This window comes from Poecilia reticulata, chromosome 20 (assembly GCF_904066995.2).
Source record: "Poecilia reticulata chromosome 20, P_reticulata-male-v2, whole genome shotgun sequence".
NCBI classification, from domain to species: Eukaryota; Metazoa; Chordata; class Actinopteri; order Cyprinodontiformes; family Poeciliidae; genus Poecilia; species Poecilia reticulata.
This window is the reverse complement of record NC_088849.1, coordinates 7625924-7645602: the sequence shown is the minus strand read 5'-3', so window position 1 is coordinate 7645602 and position 19679 is coordinate 7625924. Positions and strand designations below refer to the sequence as shown.

The window sequence follows — 19679 nt, the reverse complement described above, 5'->3', positions numbered from 1 at the left end:
CTAACTTTTAGACCATCATTACTTTGATTGGGTGGTTATTTACAAAGCGACTGATGAATGTTTACTTGGGAAATTGAGGTAGGAGGTTGTGCAGCACCAATGATCTTCATCTAGAAAAAACATAGGAGCATTTACAATGATTTAATCAGAGTATGTCAAATTAAGTTAAGACTGTGGAGGTTTTTTTTCATGTACCCCTTTACTTTTTTATATCAGGCAATTTTTTTATCTGAAAAGGCTTGTCATTTTTAATTCTAATCATGTGTTTCACACAGGAAGATCGGCGGTGTCGTGCTGCCTCCTACCTCAGTTTCCTGTGTAAATAATCATTAGACGTTTCTGTAAACAACCACTCAATGCAAGCAAGGCGACAGTTCATGAATTAACTGCTGAGACGTTTTTGATTTGTAACTTTTTAGTGGTTTTTGGTCTTCTGGACCAGCCACCGGCTTCCTGGATATGGATCTATCATCAATGAATGATAACAAGAGACTCATTCACTGCAACTCACTTTTCTGAGCGATACATTTGAAAAATGTTTGAAGCAAGGTGCTTGAGCACTTTTATGCTGCCGTCAGCTTGACCCGTCTAGCATCCGAGTTCATGCTCTTCCTCTGCTGGGGATAGCGTGTAAAATTCTCCGTAATGACTCTAAATGTGTAGCAAGGCAGAAGCTGTGACGATGGAGCAAAGGGAAAGGGGAGGGAAGGCAGATGTGATGTCAGCTGCTGACTTTCACATCAGGAAAGTGTTGAAATGAGGCAGTTGGTTCATTATCCTTTGTTAGAACGGAGGAGTTAAGTCTCGACTGGCTGAAAGTTCACCCTCTGAAGACAAAAAAGCAAAGGAGTATGTGGGCTCCTGAAAAGAGTTGTAAGGCTTTCTACGTTTACCATTAGGAGCATAAAAAAGTGCTCAAAAATTTCAAGCTGTTAGTTTTCAGCTCACAGCGATGATGTGAACTCTGAGACTCCCTAAATCAGTCTCGACAGCTGTGGATAAATGCCGGGTAAATGGTGTTCATCACGGTGCGGCTGTGTAATAAATCAAAACCGAGTAATTTGGCTACCCTTGTGTAACACTTTTTTTTTTTTTAATAAATTTTAAAACTGAAGCCAAAGCCCATCACTCATCCGCTACCGTAGCGTAGCCGCCTGCGTGCGCGCGAGCATTCGCCAGGCCGGAATGGGTTTGATCCGAAAGCCAGGTCTACGCCGCTAAAGACCCGACTTTTATCTCAATGAAACTCGATGCATGTTTGAGCCACATCTGGAGCTCTGGCTCTGACGGCGTCGCGCAGGATGGTGAAATCTAAAAAGGCTTTCTCCCTCCCTCCACCACATGCTTTCTTCATGTTTCACTGCCTGCCTGTGAAAGAGAAGAATTTCATTCTTTGTTCTTCTTAACATCTCCTCCCATCTTGTATTTTTTTTTCTTTTACTGTTTCTTCTTTTTCTCCGAGGTTTTTTTTTATGCTGCTGCAGTACTTTTAAAAGCCTTTGACCCCTAACAGATTATGGTCATTGAAATAAAATGTTAACATCAAAGATAAAGTGAGTAATTCAAATGTTGATTTCATGTATTAAGGGAAAACATCTATCCACATCACCACGATTGTAGGTGAAAAATTACCCACATTTGATAAATTGTGAATTAACGTTGATTAAGCTATATTCTGTTGGTCCAGTTTCACCAGCTGCCTGACCCGCAGAGTCAGAAAATCCCTTAAATAAAACTATCTAAAGTATGCTGATCTCAAAAAGTAAAACACTGCAACCTCTTCTGAAGAAACGCAAAGTAGATGAGAGACCAAGCTGTTTGACTACCTAAAATTACTCAAAATCCATCAAAAATGGCATCCATTGATCAATCAATTGATGATCCCCAAGACTTCTGTGCGTTCATTAGAGATGTTAGTTCTGTTACGTATGGTGAAAAACCAACCATTCCAGAAAAAAGACCATCATACCGACAGATACAGTGGTGGTGGTATGATGATCTGTGGTTTCCTTGCTGCTTTAGGCCTGAACAACTTTCCATTTTTAATGGAGCCTGCTGGCTAGCAGTAGATCCTGAAGGAAAATGTCCAGCCATCACTTTGTGAGCTTAAGCTTCGGCGCATTTGGAGCTTTAGTCTTATCGGGTTAGAGATAACCTCAACCCTAAGGACTAACCTTAACCCTAAGTGCTAAAGTGAAATCTAAAAAAACCCTCAAATACCTAAAAATAAATCAATAAAATGTTGATTTTTTTTTGTCTCCATCAAAGTTCAGACTTATTTTTGATTAAGCCGCAGTGGCATCACCCTAAACTAGACCATTAATCTTTCAACAAACTCCAGTGTGTTGGTCAAAAGTCCTCCACAACCATATAAATGACTCATTCTCTGTTTTTCAAAGGCAGATTTTGCCACTAATTGCAGCACAACCAGTTACTTAAGGAGTAGGTGCCTTTAATTGAAAGCTGCCATCTGTATTTATGACTCTTCTTATCTTTGTCTGAAATCAAAGTTTGTCTGAAGATCTGAAACTTTCAAGTGTGACAAAAGTGCAAAAGCCCAAAGAAAACCGGTATGGTTCTGTACATTTCAGCGAGCTTTGCTTGCTCTTTTCGCCATCTGCGGCATTTAAATCTGCTTCTTCGCCATAAAAGATTGATGAGCTCCCCTCAGCGTGAGGCAAAGTTAACTTAAAGACTTGCACAATCGGTAAAGCAGATCTTTTTGGCTGTCTGGTCCGGACGGTCGGTTTAAAAAGCTGGAACCGACACATTACAGCTGGCTATTTAAAGATCAGAGGACACAGTGGAAACAAAAAAAGTTAACTGGCAAGACCACACACATACACACACACACACACGCACACACACCATCAGGGCAGAAATCTCTTAAAGATCAGCCTCTTGGGGTGTGTGTTTGTGTGAATGCAACCATGCATGTGTGTGATTTGTCGCTGATAATTCAGAGTGAGGATGCTGAAGCTCTTGCAACCTGTTGCTCTGGAGGCTCAGATATCATCAGTCTCTCAAGCAAACAGGGCTCCAGTGAGCGCGCGCGGCGAGGGCTCCAAGCTACATTGACTCACCAGGTGTCCCCACCCCCACTTCTCGCCCCCAGCTCGGCGGATGGAGAAGGTAGTTTTGGCAGCTGGAAGTGGCCCTGTGGTGGTGGGAACAATTACTGGTGTCAGAGAGGCAAACCTCTGCCTCTCCCTCTCTTCAGTAATACATAACAACAATCTGCAGAGCAGTATAAACAGAACCTAAACGGTGGTGATGATGGTGATGAAAGTAGAGGGAGGGAGAAGAGAGCTCTTTTCTTCTTTACTGTCCTTTTTTTTTACTTGTTAAGCGTGTAAACTTGGCAGGGCCAAATATGTTGATTGCGGGCTGCTGATGTGACCCATCTGGATTTGAAACATTGCATTAGGTCTTCGCACGCTATTCTTCGCCACTCCCTCCGCTCAGGAGAACCCCCCAACTCCACCCCACCCCTTATCCCAACCCTTCGCCCCCACCCTCTCTTGTCACATGAGAAACAGTTGCAGCCCTGTTGTTGGATGAGGAGGATGTGGGTATTTGGCGTGTTTATTCTGCAGTGTGAGAGAGGACAGAATGTGCGCGTGTGTGTGTGTGTGTGTAACAGGAGAACGGCCCCCTGAATCGAAGCTTGAAAACTGCCGTGCAAGTTCAAGAATTTAGGAAGATGCTCCACAGGAACTGGCTCAACTGGGACAAATAGTGGGATTAATTTGAGCAGAGATGAAGCGATTAATTGCGATTAATCATTTATTGAAATAATCAGCATCTGGTTTAGGAATCGATCAGTTGCTAACTGGAGCACGCAGACTCCAAAAACAGCCAATTTGCATGAAACTGAGCAGTAATTAAGCCAAAAACTGTACAAAAAAAATCAATACATTTTGCATTTAAGATGAAAAAAAAGCTTTTTTAATGTAAAAATATTTTCTACCCAGAACTCCTCAATTGGTAAAGTTTTAGTTTCACCTGGTTCAATTGGATATATCTGGTTATTAATTGGTTTATAAAAAACCCAACAGATCAGCTCTAGACTGAGCTTTTCACATTCTAAGTTACTGCATTTTAAGCAATAAAATGTTTATTTTATTATTAAAAAAGAAAGAATTGATTTGTTATTTGCATTTTTAATATTGTATGAGAAAAGGCTTAAGTGGTTGAATGAAAAATCTTCAAAATGTATAAAAGTTTTATCCGATTAACCAATTAATTGTTAAAAGAAAAATTACTAGAATAAGCATCCGGACAGTGCACTGTAGAAGTTTTCCTACCCCTTAAGGTTAGAACATTTTATTCCCGTTTCACACATAAATATGAATCCATTATTTTTAAGATGTTGTGTAAACGTTGCTGAATGAAAGACATTTAAAAATCCATTTGCACTTTGCTGCAAGCTGTAGGCGACAGAGCTCCTCTCAGCGAAACATGGCGGTGGCACCGTCATGCTGTGGGAATGCTATTCTTCCCTATGGACGCTGATCAGAGTCAATTTGAGGAAGACAATGACCCCAAACATGCAGCCAGAGCTACAATGGAATAGATCAGAGCAGAATGGCCCAGTCAAAGTCCAGTTGTAAATTTTATATAAACATCCATAGCTCCATCCAAAATGACTCAGGCTGAGCTATTTTGATGAATCCCCAAACATTTGCTACTGTTCCTCCAATCATTTAGAAGAGTTGAATACTCGTGTACCCCACTCTTAAAAAGGAGTGGAAATACTTTTGCAAGGCACCATAAACGAGTTAAATGCCTTTTTTTTCTTCTTTTTTTTTACGTTCAGTAATGGACCTGTCCAGGGTGACCCCGCCTCTCGCCCGGAACGTTAGCTGGAGATAGGCATCCATTTTCTTACAAGGGTGTAAGAAAATGGATGGATGGATAGACGTTCAGTAATGGGAAACTTTCTTCTTTGTTTTGGTAATTATAAGGCAAGAGACGAAAATAATACTAAAGTTTACAGCGTTTTCATGGCTAAGGAGAGGAATGAGGCTCCCGTGTGTTGATCCCATGTGTTCTAAGCCGCTGATACTTTCCCGAATTAGAGATGCTGCTCCTTCCCTGGCGCACATCCTGAAGCCATTCTACAGGAATTTCTGCTATCCCGCTCATAAATCACGCCCCAGCTGAAGAGTCAAAAAGGAAACAGCAGGAAGACACAGCAAAAAGTCCAGGCAGCTCCGAGGCTTTGGGAATTTATACGTTCTTCAGTTTTACCTTGTTTTGATGTTTCAGAAAATTCAAGTAAATAAGTTTCCAAAAAGCAGCTTGTCTGCAAGTGAACCGTGGGTTGATGAGTGGACTAGTGGGGCCTTGAAGACAAAGCCAATAAAGTGTCAATCAGTCGACCACAGCACTTCTGCTTGTTTCACTAGTTGTTTGCCACCTTCTGCCAACTCACTTATCAGCAGCAGTTAGGCTTCTAAACACGGCTTTTATGACTTCTCTGAGGAAACGGGGGTTGCGACATCAGAAGCACACGAGAGATAAGGGACGTTGATACGCGGACGTTTGAGGAATTGGTTGAAGAAGTTTTGAGCAGAAGCAAGAAAAGGTGCGCCGAAATCCCTTGAATTTCAGAGTTCAAAAGCACGAGACATCCGAGGAGCGGGCGCCGGTCCAGCGGGCGCTGCCCACAGGTCTCAGTTGTAGGGCACCGACAACGAGTCGAAGTTTATAAGCGGCTGCTGCTAAGCGGTGGTTTACTGACGCGGGGTGTAAACTGAGGTTCATTAGAGAGCGGGCGATAATTGAAGGGTTTGTCGGGAGAAGCGTGCCGCACATTAGGGCTTTATGTTCAACATACAGCTTTCAGAACGCCTCTCCGAGTTTCCAGCCTCCTCTGGAATGCCTTGGCTCCGTCCGGGAAATAAGCTCAAAATATAAAGACTTATAAAAGTCGCTCCGGGGTTCTCCGAGGCCGAGCATGTGTTGGTCTTAAAACGTTTGGCAGATGCACGTCCGTTTGATTGCATTTCAAGCTACGGCTTCGAGAAAGATATCAGAAGCACATGATTTCTATAGTCTCTTATCCTGCAGATGTCTATATAGGTAACCGAAATGTGGCTGGCCACAGGAAAACCATGAGCAACTCTCCTCAGGAGTGGGGAGTTATGAGTTATTTACAGAAAGGGTGGATTCTAAGATTTCCAATGATATCAAACATGTGGGAATCAAACAAGAATTGAAGACGATATGGCCCAATGGAGTCTGTTTGAGAGTGGCTCTCAAAGTTTCATCAGACTCAATTATATGGAACACTCCGTTTCTAGAAGTCAAAGTCATATTCGAGAAGGAAAAATGTAAAATGAGAACAGGTTTTGAGATTTTCGTAAATCTTTGACGTAGTTTTCTTGTGCCAACGCTCGGAAGTGATCGGATATAGAAGAGCAACCTCGTCAACCAATTCTGCAAGCAAAACATTTTTTATGCAGCTTCAGTTTTTGACATCAGAAGTGTTTTCAGGCCGATAATCTTCTTCAACGGTCCGGTGAAGGCAGTGGAACTGACAGTTCAGTGTTTTGTGTCTCTGTTTGAGATGCGGGGGACGCAGAGGCTTTTGGGTCAGTAGACAGCGACTGACCCGGCCGTACCCTCCTGGACTCTGCGCTGCTGCCCCACGCGATTCCTCTTTTTTGTTTTTTTTTTTGTTTTTCTCCCTCTACCCCCTCTGATTCAAACACACACACACAAAAACACACACACCAACACACACGCTCGCCCCTGCTTTCGACTTGGCTTTCGTGAGAAGCGGTGTCATTTTAACCACATGGTGATGGGATCATCATCAGGCTTTGCACGCACCCAAGCAGAGAGCAAGAGAGAGAGAGAAAGAGAGAGAAAAAAGGAAGGATGATCTACACAGACACATTCACACAGAAGTACAGTTTGGTTTTGCTGTATTGGGGTTTTGGTGAGGACTAAAATAATGCATGCCTTAAACCCAACACAAGTTTGCTCTGTGTTTGTCTCACAGTTGACATCATTGCATTTTTTATAAGGTTTCAGACATTTGAAGTTGCTATTTAAAAGAACACCGAGTTCACTGTACTGTATTTTAAACTTGGCTTTTTCATTTTCACAATTATTTTAATTATACAATTATTTCATAGTTATTCTGGCAGCAAGTTTAACACAGCAATAACTGATGCATGGATGTTAAATTTTAACATTTACATTTGAAAACAGAACAAAACATTTTGTTGTTATCCAGTGTTATTGTGGAGGAAAGATTTTAAATTCTACTGTTGCCACTGCTGCACAGCTAGCTAATACAGGAAGTTAGAAAAGAACCAGTTAAAAACTCCCGTGAAACATTAATTCAAAAGTAGACAAATATTTACCTTTTTCTTTCACATTTTTCTGATTTCTGTTCAGCTAAAATCAAACGCTTGCTTTCTGTTTACATACAAGATAATCGTACAACTGCAGCACTGCTAGTCCCTACAGGAATTTAGAAAAGTAGCAGAGGGAAACTGATGTCAATGCTTCAATGCTTCAAAAATAAAAAACTCATGGCGTTCTTCCCGTTTCACAGATTCAAGCTGAAAATAAATTTCCACTTTATGTTTACATGCAAGGTAGTATTTCCTTCGCCGCACAGCTAGCAACTACAGGAAGTTAGAAAAGTAACACTATAAAATTACTTAGATAATTACTTGACGAAATATATTATTAGGTGTTGCTAAGGAATAGTACTGGCTATTAATAAGCATGGTAAAGGTTTCTTCGCCAGTAATCTAAACGCTGCCAAAAAAGGAGCCTGCAAAAACAGACACCACTTACAAATGGTGCATGAGGACAGACACAAGTTTCAGTTTGCTCCGACACAGCAGAGTTTTATGAGTTTTTAAACGCATCAGAACCATCTTCCTCTCGCGCTGAAGTCTGTCATCTTGTTTGATTTCTAGTACGACGTTGAGACTTGTCTGTCATGGTAAATGTTACCTTTCTCTGGCTATCAGAGGTGAGCTGTGCCTGCTTTCGATTAGGAAGACGCTCTTCCACAAGATCGTGGCGCTGCTAAAGGAACAAACGAGGAAAGAAAACCCATCTAAACTGGAGGCAAAAAGTGTTTTTGTTGAGCTTTTACTTACATTTTCCTGCTCCAATTCAGACTGAAAACGACTGAAACATTAAATTTCCCTCCTCGCTGTGTTTGTAGCATTCCCTCTAGGGGGAGCGTGGACGTGTGGGCTGCAGCTGGCAGCGCTTCACGTGCAGAGAGCAGAAAGTAATCCTCATATTCACAGCAATGGTCTTTTTAGTGAGGGCAGGGAGGGTCAGTGTTTGTTTATCCTCAGAAAATCTCTTTAGATGCTTGGGAATTAACCACACACACACACACGCATATATGTTGCTATATGTACCCATGTACACTCAAAGGATCACGCTAACCACAGATGCCAAAAAACAGTGGCGACTGAGTGACGTCTGCAGTGCAATCCCAAGCTTGCGTGACTGTCTCCTTCCTTCATCAAAATTTTTTTCAGCAAGTTTGCTTGATCCCATCATCATTTTCACCGAGCCCCCTCCGTCCCCTGACGTCTTACAGCAACTCATACTTCATATTTCACACAGTACCGCACATGTTCCCTGCTGAGCCAGAGCAAAGGGAGCATATGTCCTTCCTTCCTGCGCTACTTGAAGTGATCGAACAATGTGTTGCAAGTACAAAGAGACAAGACCATGAGCAGAAACAATCACGGTTCTGTCATAATCACACGCAAAGGCAGAGTTCACACTCAATACCTGAAAAAAGTTTTTTTTTAAATCGTATTTCTTCACTGTGAAAGTCTAGACCTGCTGTTCAGGTTTTGCAGGATATTATATTTCACTTGGGGGAAGGAAAAAAAATCTTTGAAAATGCTTTAACAACTTTTTAGTTGTAGCTTATGAAGTAGCTGCATTTTCATTGCAAATGTGAGTGAATCTTTTTTTATGCTCTTTGAATGAGAAGAAAACACAACTTAGCAACTGTGGCATTTCCATTAAACACGAAATTAAATGAAAATCACACGTGAATAAGCTTGTTCACATGATAAGTTGTTAAAACTCACGGCAGCAGCGGATGTATACGGCCGCATGAGATTATATTCATGATTCAGCCGTGGATTAAACACCTTCAAATGACACACGACTATTTATGAACTGTGCAATGCTGTGAGAGCTCTGGTTGAGCCAGCTGCAGATTGTAAAAAAAAACAAACAACTAAAACTCACTAAAAAGACTACTTCCTGTTGCTGTCTTCTTCGTGGTTTTTGCCAGTAGTAACATCCGGCTGTTGATCATGTGGCTCGTTTGATGTAAAAAAAGATTTTTCTGTTGCAGTTCTTTGAACTACATCTGCTGAAAAACCACCTCATCCCAGCGCAAAAACTCTTTACCGAAAATTGCTGTGTTTCCATTAAGCAAATTTATTTGCATAATTTCAGTTTGCACAGTTCTATGGCTAATGGAGACTCGGCTAATAACATGGATCTCTGTCACTCAGTCACTTGAGACAAAAAAGAGACAAAAAAGAGAGATTCAGAAAAGCCACTATTCCTAAAGTGCATTGTTAAACGATGGTGGTGGAAAAAAACAGGAACGCAGTGAGAACAGACGAACGTGCAAGTTAAATGCGAGTTTTCGTTCTTTTTTTTTTTTTACTTTTCCGAACACAAGTCAAAATTAAAGAAGAAAATAGGCTTGTGTGGCTTTAGCAGCTGAGCCTTTCAGTAAAATCAAATGTTTCTGAAGTTGTTCAGACCTTTTACCACAGATATGTGTGCTTAAATAATGTAAGTCAGACCTCTGTTTGATCATAAATGATGCTTTCCTTACAAATATATGAGGAAAGCTTGACATAATATAAAGTTGTAGTAATGGGAGCTGTAAACAAAGTTTAGGTTTTAGTTTTACCTTCGTGTGAATACGCATGTCCCACTCACCTGAACTTGCTGCTTCGCCACCTGAATTTCCCCACAGTGGGACAATACAGGATTTTTCTATTCTATTCTTTTCTTTTATATTCTAAGATTAAGGTGAGGAAGAGTAATGTTGTAAATTAGAAGCATAATAAGTCGCCACAGATATTGTAAACTTGGTTTGTACAGGAAGCACAGACTGCCAAATGCTGTACTTTGTTTCTGATTTCTGGCTTTATTGTGGTCACACTGATATACACACGTACATGTCTATGTATACCAAGATCATATAACATATGGCATATATTAACTGTTCCCTTCCCATAACCCTAACCATCAGAATCTGCATTATCTTAACCTTTCCCATCATCCAAGAACCGTAATAAAAACTTTGATCATCAAGCAGCTCTTTGAACTCGTGTTTTAGTTTTTTTGGCCCTTATGAGGCAATGAAACCCCACAAGTATAATGAAGACAAAAAAAATAAAAATACTCTTAACGCACACACACACACTCTGAAAGCCAGCGTGGAAACATGATACCTCGACTTTGTCTTCTGAACGACATGATAATGCCATGCATAAAACATGATTAACATTATGGCTGGCACTTGATCCCTCTGAACCTTGGGTACATTAAACACCTTGCGCCCCTTTAATTACACACCGTTTGGCTTTTCAGTGTCTTCATGGACAATGTGTACAGATATGTCGAGTTCTCCTTGGCATAAACCATGTCCTGAAACCAGTGGATCAACGGACTGGAATTTTTTTAAGCTTAGGGATGTACGCTATGTCGTCATGAACGTTGGTATTGAACGATGTTTGTCATTTTTTAGTATACCGTCACCTTCCTGAAATAATGGCCAAAGTTATTTTTGGCCAAATGTTTTTTTGTTTTTTTTTGCATACATCATCTTTTGGCAAAACAGATAATTCACCATGTCGAAAAGGTATGGACGTATATAGATAATATTGGTAAATATTGTTTATTATCCACAGCAGCAATACCAATATTGGGTACTGATATCAGCCCAGATTTTCAGATCGGCGCATTCTTAGTTTAAGTAATCTACCCACTTCCTGAGAAACATATAATTTCTGTAAAAATGACCAAACTGAAACCAAGGATGTTTTAACCAGTGGGCGTGTAACACCACGGGGGTTTTTAATGACATTTTAGTTTTATGTTTTTATGACATAAAGCCTTTTGAACAGCTTTGCTGCTAAATTTCATTGATAGATTGATTTTGAAGTCAAATTCCTGTATGATTTTAGTACTGCTACGAGGGGGTACCCAAAAGTTTCCAGAATGACGCTTTTTTCCGGAGCAGGAAGCAAAACTTCACAGCCGCGCTGTGAAGCCGGAAAAAGGCGGAAAAAAGCGGTTGATCATCAATTGACATTTCACCATTTTTAAAGCGGGTGAACCACGAGTAAACTTGAGCTTGACACATAGCGTCATCCTTGTAAGCGGTCTTCAACATTTGAACGGTTTCCAATGCTTTTTTTTCCCGAGCAGGAAGCAAAGCTTCAGCCGCTCGCTGCTCACAGAACTTCTCCATGAAGAAAAACGACGGCATGACAAAACAGCTCTTACAAGAAAATTCACTGCGGGTAGATGAAACCTTCCACATCAACGCTGCTTGGCACACTGATTGAGAAGGCGTGGTTGAACAAATACCTAGCAGCAGAATCGTGTACTACGAAAACTGCGCGTGCAGCAGCGTCATTCTGGAAACTTTTGGGTACCCCCTCGTATATTCATGAAAATAACTGAATGCTCGCGAGATTGCAATCTTCATTGTTATACACATTAAAATTGGCATTTTATTCTGCAACTTACAAGAACTTTGTGCCATGACACCGTTAACTGTGTAGAATATTCAGTGGGTGAATCTAAAACAGGATCATTTATCAGATTACATTTTGTTGGATAAAACAAAAAAGATGTACTGACTGAGGTGAGAGATGATGTGGTTATTTTACACCTTGTAAGGCCACGCTTTATCTTTTTTGAACTGACAAGAGCCGCCATATTGGTTACGAATTTCAGAAGAGTTGTCACCAAAGTTCAGTGTGACCCTTAAAGGGGCAGTGTTGTGAAAAACCAAAATGTTTTTAGCTTTACATCATGGTATAATGTTATTCCCTCGTCAAAAGCATACGTTGAGTGTTGCTTTAATTTTTTTTATACGTGTTTGAGAAGCATTTTAATTACCCCTCCCTCACTCAGATCATCCAGACTAGCAGCAGCAGCAATCAGCAAACAACAGGTGTAAATGCAAGTCAGCTGAGCTCATCATACAAGCTACTTCTCAGTCCAACGCTCCTAAAAAAAACAATTGTAAACAGAATCATAGGAAGCATTGTTGAGATTAGGCGCTTAAAGTGGATTGTTGGGAAGAGTAAAAGCTTCTAAAGAGACAGAGCCCCAATTTCAAAGTCTCGAATTGCAACATTTCTTTTAAGTCATATGTGATATGTATGATTTAAACAACTGCAGGTAGCATACTTACACGATTGTGCTGTAAATCGGCACTATGTGCCTGGAAAATTCATAATTCTCACCCTTTATGTATTTTCTAAGATTCTCATAGCGTAGTGTAAGTAAATGTCGTTTTATGACTTCTGTAATTATCTACCAACAGGAAGTTGGTCAGACGTATTTTGGTCTAATCCAGGTTCATATCTGTCATATTTCATAAGACTAGACTGACACAATTAGGGCTGTGAAAGATAATAATCAACCAGGCCTTTACTCTGAATTTCAAATTCAGTTCTCAGATTTCTTATCTGGCTAACTGTTAAGTGCTGATAATATCACGATGTGGAGTTTTGGGGAAACATTTGTGTCGAATTTGAAAGTCATAGGCTGAATGCAATTTTTTTTATGCCGTCTTAGATTCAAACTGCGTTTCCCCAAAACATTTACAGATTCACACAGTCCCGTCTACACACTCTTGATCCATAACTGACGTATGATGTCGAGTGTGAACAAATGATAGTAATTTCTCATAATTTTTTACTTTAATCTAACAAGAGGAACATTTACTACTGCAGAACTTTGTCAGACGATGATGTTGCAACTTTTAAACAATCTGTTCCATTGGCGGCTTTCTTACGGGGTGGCACAAATCAAATTAAATCATTGTGTATTTTGAACCTTTTCATTGTTATCCATTTGAAAATGTATCAAAATAAACTAATACAGAATGGGGAGCAAACGAGTTCAACTGGTTTAATGAAGGTTGAAGGAGATGTTTGAAGCAGGGCCTCAGTTAAATTAACTTACTAACATTCTTGTTCCTCTTCATCATTTTTTTCAGCCATTTTTCACGTATCATATTCAGAACATGCATTTATAGCGTATTGAAACAGATGCACATGCGTATTTTTTGTATTTATTTTAGTAAAATTGCTCCATTGTAACATCACATGAACTTTATAGTTTTAACGAAGACTTTATTGTAATTAAGGTCTAATAGCTTCCAGACTGCTTGTAAAAGCTTAGCTTGTGTGAGTGTAGTTGTAGAAATGCCGCGTTTTGCTTTGGCCAGCTGGATTTGCTTGAATGCTACTTTTATGAAGCAATTCAGTCTTTTTGAGAGAACAAGAAGTCACAACCTTACAGACCTAAACAGGGATTCAAAGGAATGCTATTTATAGAATTACTTGCGTTTCCTAGCACTAAAATTTCTTATAAAAATAGAGTACAAAGGGAAAAAAAACATGAATGATTGTAGTTTATTTGTATTAAAAGCTGAAACCTGAAACCATGGTGATGTTAATTTGCATGTCTGGTTGACATAAGTTGGTTTTTCTATCATAGTTTTTGGCCTGTCTACATCTCATATCCCTTCCTTCCTCTCCAAAATGAAAAAAAAAAAAAAAAAACTATTGCAAATTCTATCCGCATCTAATTTTATTAAATTCAAAGATTGCCAGCAGGAAACCACCTAAAATCAAGCGGTGATATCACATTTTTCAAAAAACTTACAGAAGAATATTAAAACGGGTATGTTCCAAATAAAAGAAGCAAAAGAGAAAAAGAGAGAAACTTAAATGCACCAGAAATTGCGCAACAAAGTTTCCACTGAACTCAAACTATACAACCTCTTTGTGTTTTTTAGTGTGCCCCTTTTTTCCTCTCTTTCTCTCTCTACATGCAGTTTGTGTGAATCCGTTGCCTTTCCACCCACAGACAGGATTGTCGCTCTCATCACCGTGAGTCACGAGGGACGCCGTATCCTGAGTCCGGCCTTGCAGGACACACTGTTCGCGGTCGAGGTCGTAACTGGTGGAACGCGCTCACGTCTCGAGCGACAGACTCGCAAACTTGTTTGTGCCTCGTTTTAGAAGGATCTCTCTCTCTCTCTCTCTTTCCCGGGTTCTGGCAAATAAAAATTCGTTTCTTGCCTAATTGGCTCGCGTCACGCAAACCCGAGCCTTGGATGCGACTCCTAGTGTGTCAGCGAAGGGCCTCCAGCCATTAGCGTTGAGTTAGTTTTTCTAATTGTCTGTGTAAGTATTGCACCACATTGGGTCTGCGCTGCGGTTTGTTTTGCTAAGGCTCGACAAGGCAAACATAAGGAGTGTTTAGACAGTATAAAAAATAACCCCCAACCCCCCAAAAAAAATTATCTGTCGCGCCGGCGGTGCTTTTCGTAGAAGCGGCGAGGTGGCTTTCTAAATCGAATCGGTGTAAAACTTTCGCAACGACGGGCCGTGCAATCAAACCGCATACAGTAGCAGAGTGGAGAAGCTGCCATGCAAGTCTGTTTTGCCCGAGGCCTCGAGTTAGTCGGCATATTAGTCGTGTAGAACAACAGAGGCCTGCCAACTAAAACAGAGAAGTGGAAACAATAGAGTTTACATCTCCACTTTTTGTTCTGCGTGATCCCATTTGTGCTGTCATAATATCACTTCCTTTCTGCTTCGGCATCTCAGCGCACAACAAAAGCCTTTGTTGTTGTTGTGTTCAGGAATCAAATTTTCTATTTAGATTTTTTTTTTCCCTCCAACTCGCCTCAGAGATTAGGCTTTCCCTCTCAGGTCCACATGTGCACTTTAACCCCCCTTCATCCCAGCAAACATCACTCACTCGCATCATAATCTACTCTGAAAGATGCATATTTGTAATTGCTGGCCAAAAAAAAAAAAAAAAAGTACTGTTCGTGGATGATGTTTTGTCAACAGACCAGGGGGGGAATGTCTCTAAATCGTTTCATCCCTTGACGTGTAACCATGTCACAAGGGGGAAACGAAACATTCTCATCCGGAACAATATGGGAAAGATTAGAAAAATACAACTCGGTATTAATACTGGTATATAGGCTGATTGAGGATTGAGTCAGCTGCAACTGCAGCAGAGAAAAACCAGTGGAAGTGTCTGAGTGTTTCTCTCAAGAAAAGAGCACAATTTAAAAAAACCTCTTATTTGTGAAACAAGAAGGCAGTAATGGTCTGATTTGGACCGGCCAACATCCGGACATTTGATCTGTGGCATAGTGAAGCACAAGCTCGAATTACTAGCGCGAGGCTTAACCTTTCCTTGCGGATCGACCATTGAGAACTTGCCAGAAGTCATCAATATTTAACAGCTGTTGCTATTATGAAATTCTTTATGGGTTAATGTGGCTTGCCGGCTTGCACGCAAGGCCTTGGCCACCTTCCAGCAGCCTGTCAGGAGGAAGGGGGGGGTAGATTGACAGACGGCTCGCTCGCGTGACAAGCAGCCCTTGATCAGCCAGCTCCTCTCTCTCTCTCTCTTTTTTTCTCTCTCTCAGAGTATTGCTCTCTCCACTGTGGATTTCCTGTGCCTGCAGAGAGAGAGAGAGACGTACACAGAGAGAAGAGTGGTGAGGGAAGAGGCGGGACTAGGCAAAGAAGGTGGCACCAAGCCAGTCAAATCAACACACACACACACACACACACGCACACACACACGCACACACACACAGTAGTCTTTACACGCACGCTATTACATGTTGTAGTATTGTAGGAGAGGAGGAACTGCTGTGCCGCACGGCGTCATGCGTGTTCAGGACGAAAACATTTCTCCGGAAAATGTACACACAGCCAAAAGATGGCATCCATGCTGCTTCAATTACTGTCGTTTTACAAGACGAGGAGGGGAGAATTAATAGAAAACATGAGTCAAAGTGAACAGGGAGCCTCCACTGCGCCGTGAAACCGGCTGCTGTTTAACTTCGGATTTGGCCGGTTTTCCCTCGGTTTGGTTCTCTGATCGGTAACCTGCAGGTCGTGTCAATGAAAAATGTTTATTTGAAACCTTTTTATTAAATGCATCAGAACTGAGAATTCACAATTTTTCCCAGATCAGCAAAATAGCATAGATTGTATGTAGAACTGCAATGTTTAGCTGTGCTATGTTACTGAAATCAGAAGGAAATAGTGATGAAATGATAAACTGCAGCTGTGCAGCCAAAAAAGACAAATTTGAAGTAGCCAGCACCATCAACAGGTGTCACGAGTCAAGTAAATTCTGGAAATTGATCAGAAAAAAAAGTTGTAAATCTTAATCATGTTGCATTTTTCACTCATAAAACAGTGCAGTGCTTCACAATAATAATAAAAAATCCAACTTTAAAGTCAAGAACCTTTATAACTTTATTATTATTCACCATAATAATAGTATCACTTGCACTTGCTCTCAACAACTTTTTTTTTTTTTTGACGTTGGCAATTTTGAGAAAATTATTTCCCTCTCTTTTGTCTCTTTAATTCGCACCGTAAAATCATCTAAGTGCCTTCTCGTTTTTCTGTCAGCTGCGTTTCTCTGCGTTATTGTCTTTTTCAGCTACTCTTGGTTTTACAGGAGGAAGTGGCTTTAAAAGAGGGGATGTTGAAAACAGGCAAAAGCAACCACCACACTGTGCTCTCTGCTCATCTGTTGGCACTGCGGCCCGCGCTCACCTCTCCCCCTGGAGGCTTCAGGAGCAAACAGCTCGTTAGGAGCGCCGGCTCACTGGCAGAGAGCAGGAGGTTCTCAAACCGTAGTGGCGCGTCTGGAGCTGATAAAGAAGACTTTTTTTTTTTTCCCTCTTCTGTGAAAAAAGTTCATGCATACTCATGGGTTTCTTGCCCTTTTTTCTTTTACTTTTTGTCATACTTGCATGTTTCATGTCATCAAACTGACCTGAAAATCAGACGCTATAGGAAACTAAAAGTAGTTTTCAGACAATAATTGGTTTCGCAAAGGCAAAAATGTATGGTGAAGAGTCTTTGTCTGATATTATGATTTGATTTTGATGAGTTTAAAAGACAACCCCAACCCTATAAGAGGGTAAAATATCTTTTCACTTTACACCTAAGATATTTCAACCCAGTTTTTAATTCAGATCAGACAAGCAAAATGCTTGATAACTCCCCACCCAAAGTTCTCTCTGAGCGGTCTTTTGTTGGCATTACTGTAAAAATGAAGTCAAAGCGTAACCTAATAATTGGACGGTGGTCATGATATTCAGTAGGCTCAGTGGAAAGACGGCTCTGGCCGACCGAAGGAACCAAACACTTCAAGCCTCACCCTTTTGGCAGCTTCCAAATCCCTGTACTTGTCACTTTTTTTTTTTTTACCTAACACCCAGTCCTCACACAGCGCCCATAAACGCCTCACCATTACCCACTCTGTTTTCCTTTTCGGACCAGAGAAGGAGAAAGTTCCAGGCGAAGAAAAGCAAAGCCGAAGACGTTAGCGGGCGAGGAATAAAGCCCGCATTGTTGGCAGGGGAAGTGCCGGTGCCGATAATTAATCATCCCGAGTGTTTGTCTTTCCTGACGTAGCATCCTCTCCAAGAGCCGCCATAAGAGGGAAAACAAAAATATATGAGGCGTTGAAAAGGGGGGAAATAAAGACGGTCATTAGACTCATTTCCCCTCCGCAATGGTTTCCACTGGTTGGATGATATTCTGGTGATTGAACAGAAAAATTTTTCTGTGGGACGGCTGTCTGCAGCTGTTTGTTTGTATGTGTTCTCACTTAGTCGAGGTGATGACAAAGCAATTAGCACAAGCACCGGCTTTCAGGCTATCGGTGCGTTTCATGAGCTGCGTTTCAGCTTAAGAAAGAAACGATTACTTGTGGTGGAGAAAAGAAAAAGAGTCCAAACAAAACGTATGGATGCACAAATCTCTGTTTGCACCAAAATTGGTTGATCACCCTTTATACGAAGCTGAGCAAAGATAGAGTGGAGAGAATGGAGCGATGAAGTAGAGTTTGAAGGGGGGAGGGATGAACACAGTAGAAGGTCAAGGGTGATGAACTGAAGCCGTAATGAGGTTGTACGTTGGGGGCGGTGGCGTCGGGAGGGGTTGGTGGAAACATTAGAGGACATATTGGCGTGGAGATCATAATGGTTTTCATAATGTAGATGGAGGTATGTGGGGATGTGAGTTGCGTGACTAATCTGCGCTTGCTACAACGAGTGATGGAGCAAAGGGCTGATCTGTCGGAGGGAGCCACATGCCCCACCGACCGAACAGCCACAGGACAGACACGCAAACATGCCTCTAAACATGCAGTGATGGGAGAGCATGTGACAGTTCAGTAAACCAAACTCTGGAGAGCAGGTGCCTCGCAAAAAGCGTTCATACCCCCTTGAATGTTATCACATCGTTTGACGTTACCAACCGCAAATTGGGAATTCGTGTGACGGATCGACACAAAGCGGCACAAAACTTTGAGATGGAAGGAAAATGAAAGAGGAAAGAAAAAAATCTTTCACAAAGTCTGGCATGTGTTTTGTATTAAGTCCCGTTGAGTCAAGAAAAACACATTTTGCTGCATTTGAAGCTCTAAGGCTTTCAGAGTATGTTTCTACCAGCTTTGAGACTTGACATTTTTGCTCTTTTTTTTTTTTAAATACCTCAGACTCACCTGTCACCATCAGTTTTCAAGCCGTTTTAAGGGTGAACCCACACCAGCCCTGTTTAGTCCGCTTTAATAAAACTAATTCATTTTCTAGAAAGTCCTGTTTGTGTGAATGTGCAGTTGAACTCTGGTGCGAACCAAAACAGCAAACTCTGGTCCGCCAATAAACCTAAGTCCCAGTTCGGCTGACGTAAACTCTTTCGTGGTTCACAGTGAATGCTAAGCGGATCGGAGGCCGCTCCCAAAGCAGGAAACGAAACTATAGCACAGGGCATTATGGGTAAATACAACCAAACCAAAGGTGCGTGTCTAACGCTGGCACAAGAAATGGCTCGTCATCTTTTACCAAAGAAAACGAGAAATCCTACAACTGCTAAAAACTGACGACACTCTGTGTTTATGTTTTGTTTTGTGTTGTGATCAGTGTCTTCTTCAGAGGTTTTCATGTCATTTACTTCAGTTGTTCTTGGTGCGGCGCCACCACAGGCTTCTCAGAGTAACGCTCTCTTTGCCCAGCGTTTCAAGTCAGTTATGTCGGACGGCAAAGTCTTTGGTTGGCTTGCTGTGTAACCCTCTTTCCAACTTCAGATGATGGATCTTTGACGTAACATTTGAAGAAGATCATTGAGCATAAAGACTTTTATAAGGCACTGTCTTGTGCAGGCTTTACTTTAAGAGAGAAAATATCTGTGAGGTTGAGGATAATGAGAGTGTTGTGATATTTTATAGAAAAAAGTAACCAGAAGCAGGTTGTAGTTTTAGTTCTGTAAATTTACATCTGTAAATGTTCGTATTTTCTAAATAGTCTTAAATTTATAAGAAGTCACTCAAATTGCTCAAAC

The 19679-nt window shown here is 41.1% G+C and overlaps 1 protein-coding gene across 1 annotated transcript in view; it reads left to right on the top strand.

Moving 5' to 3' along the window:
* Positions 1-19679, top strand: part of ahrra (aryl-hydrocarbon receptor repressor a) — a 71360-nt gene that overhangs the window by 34723 nt on the left and 16958 nt on the right. The gene's annotated exons all lie outside the window — the stretch shown is intronic.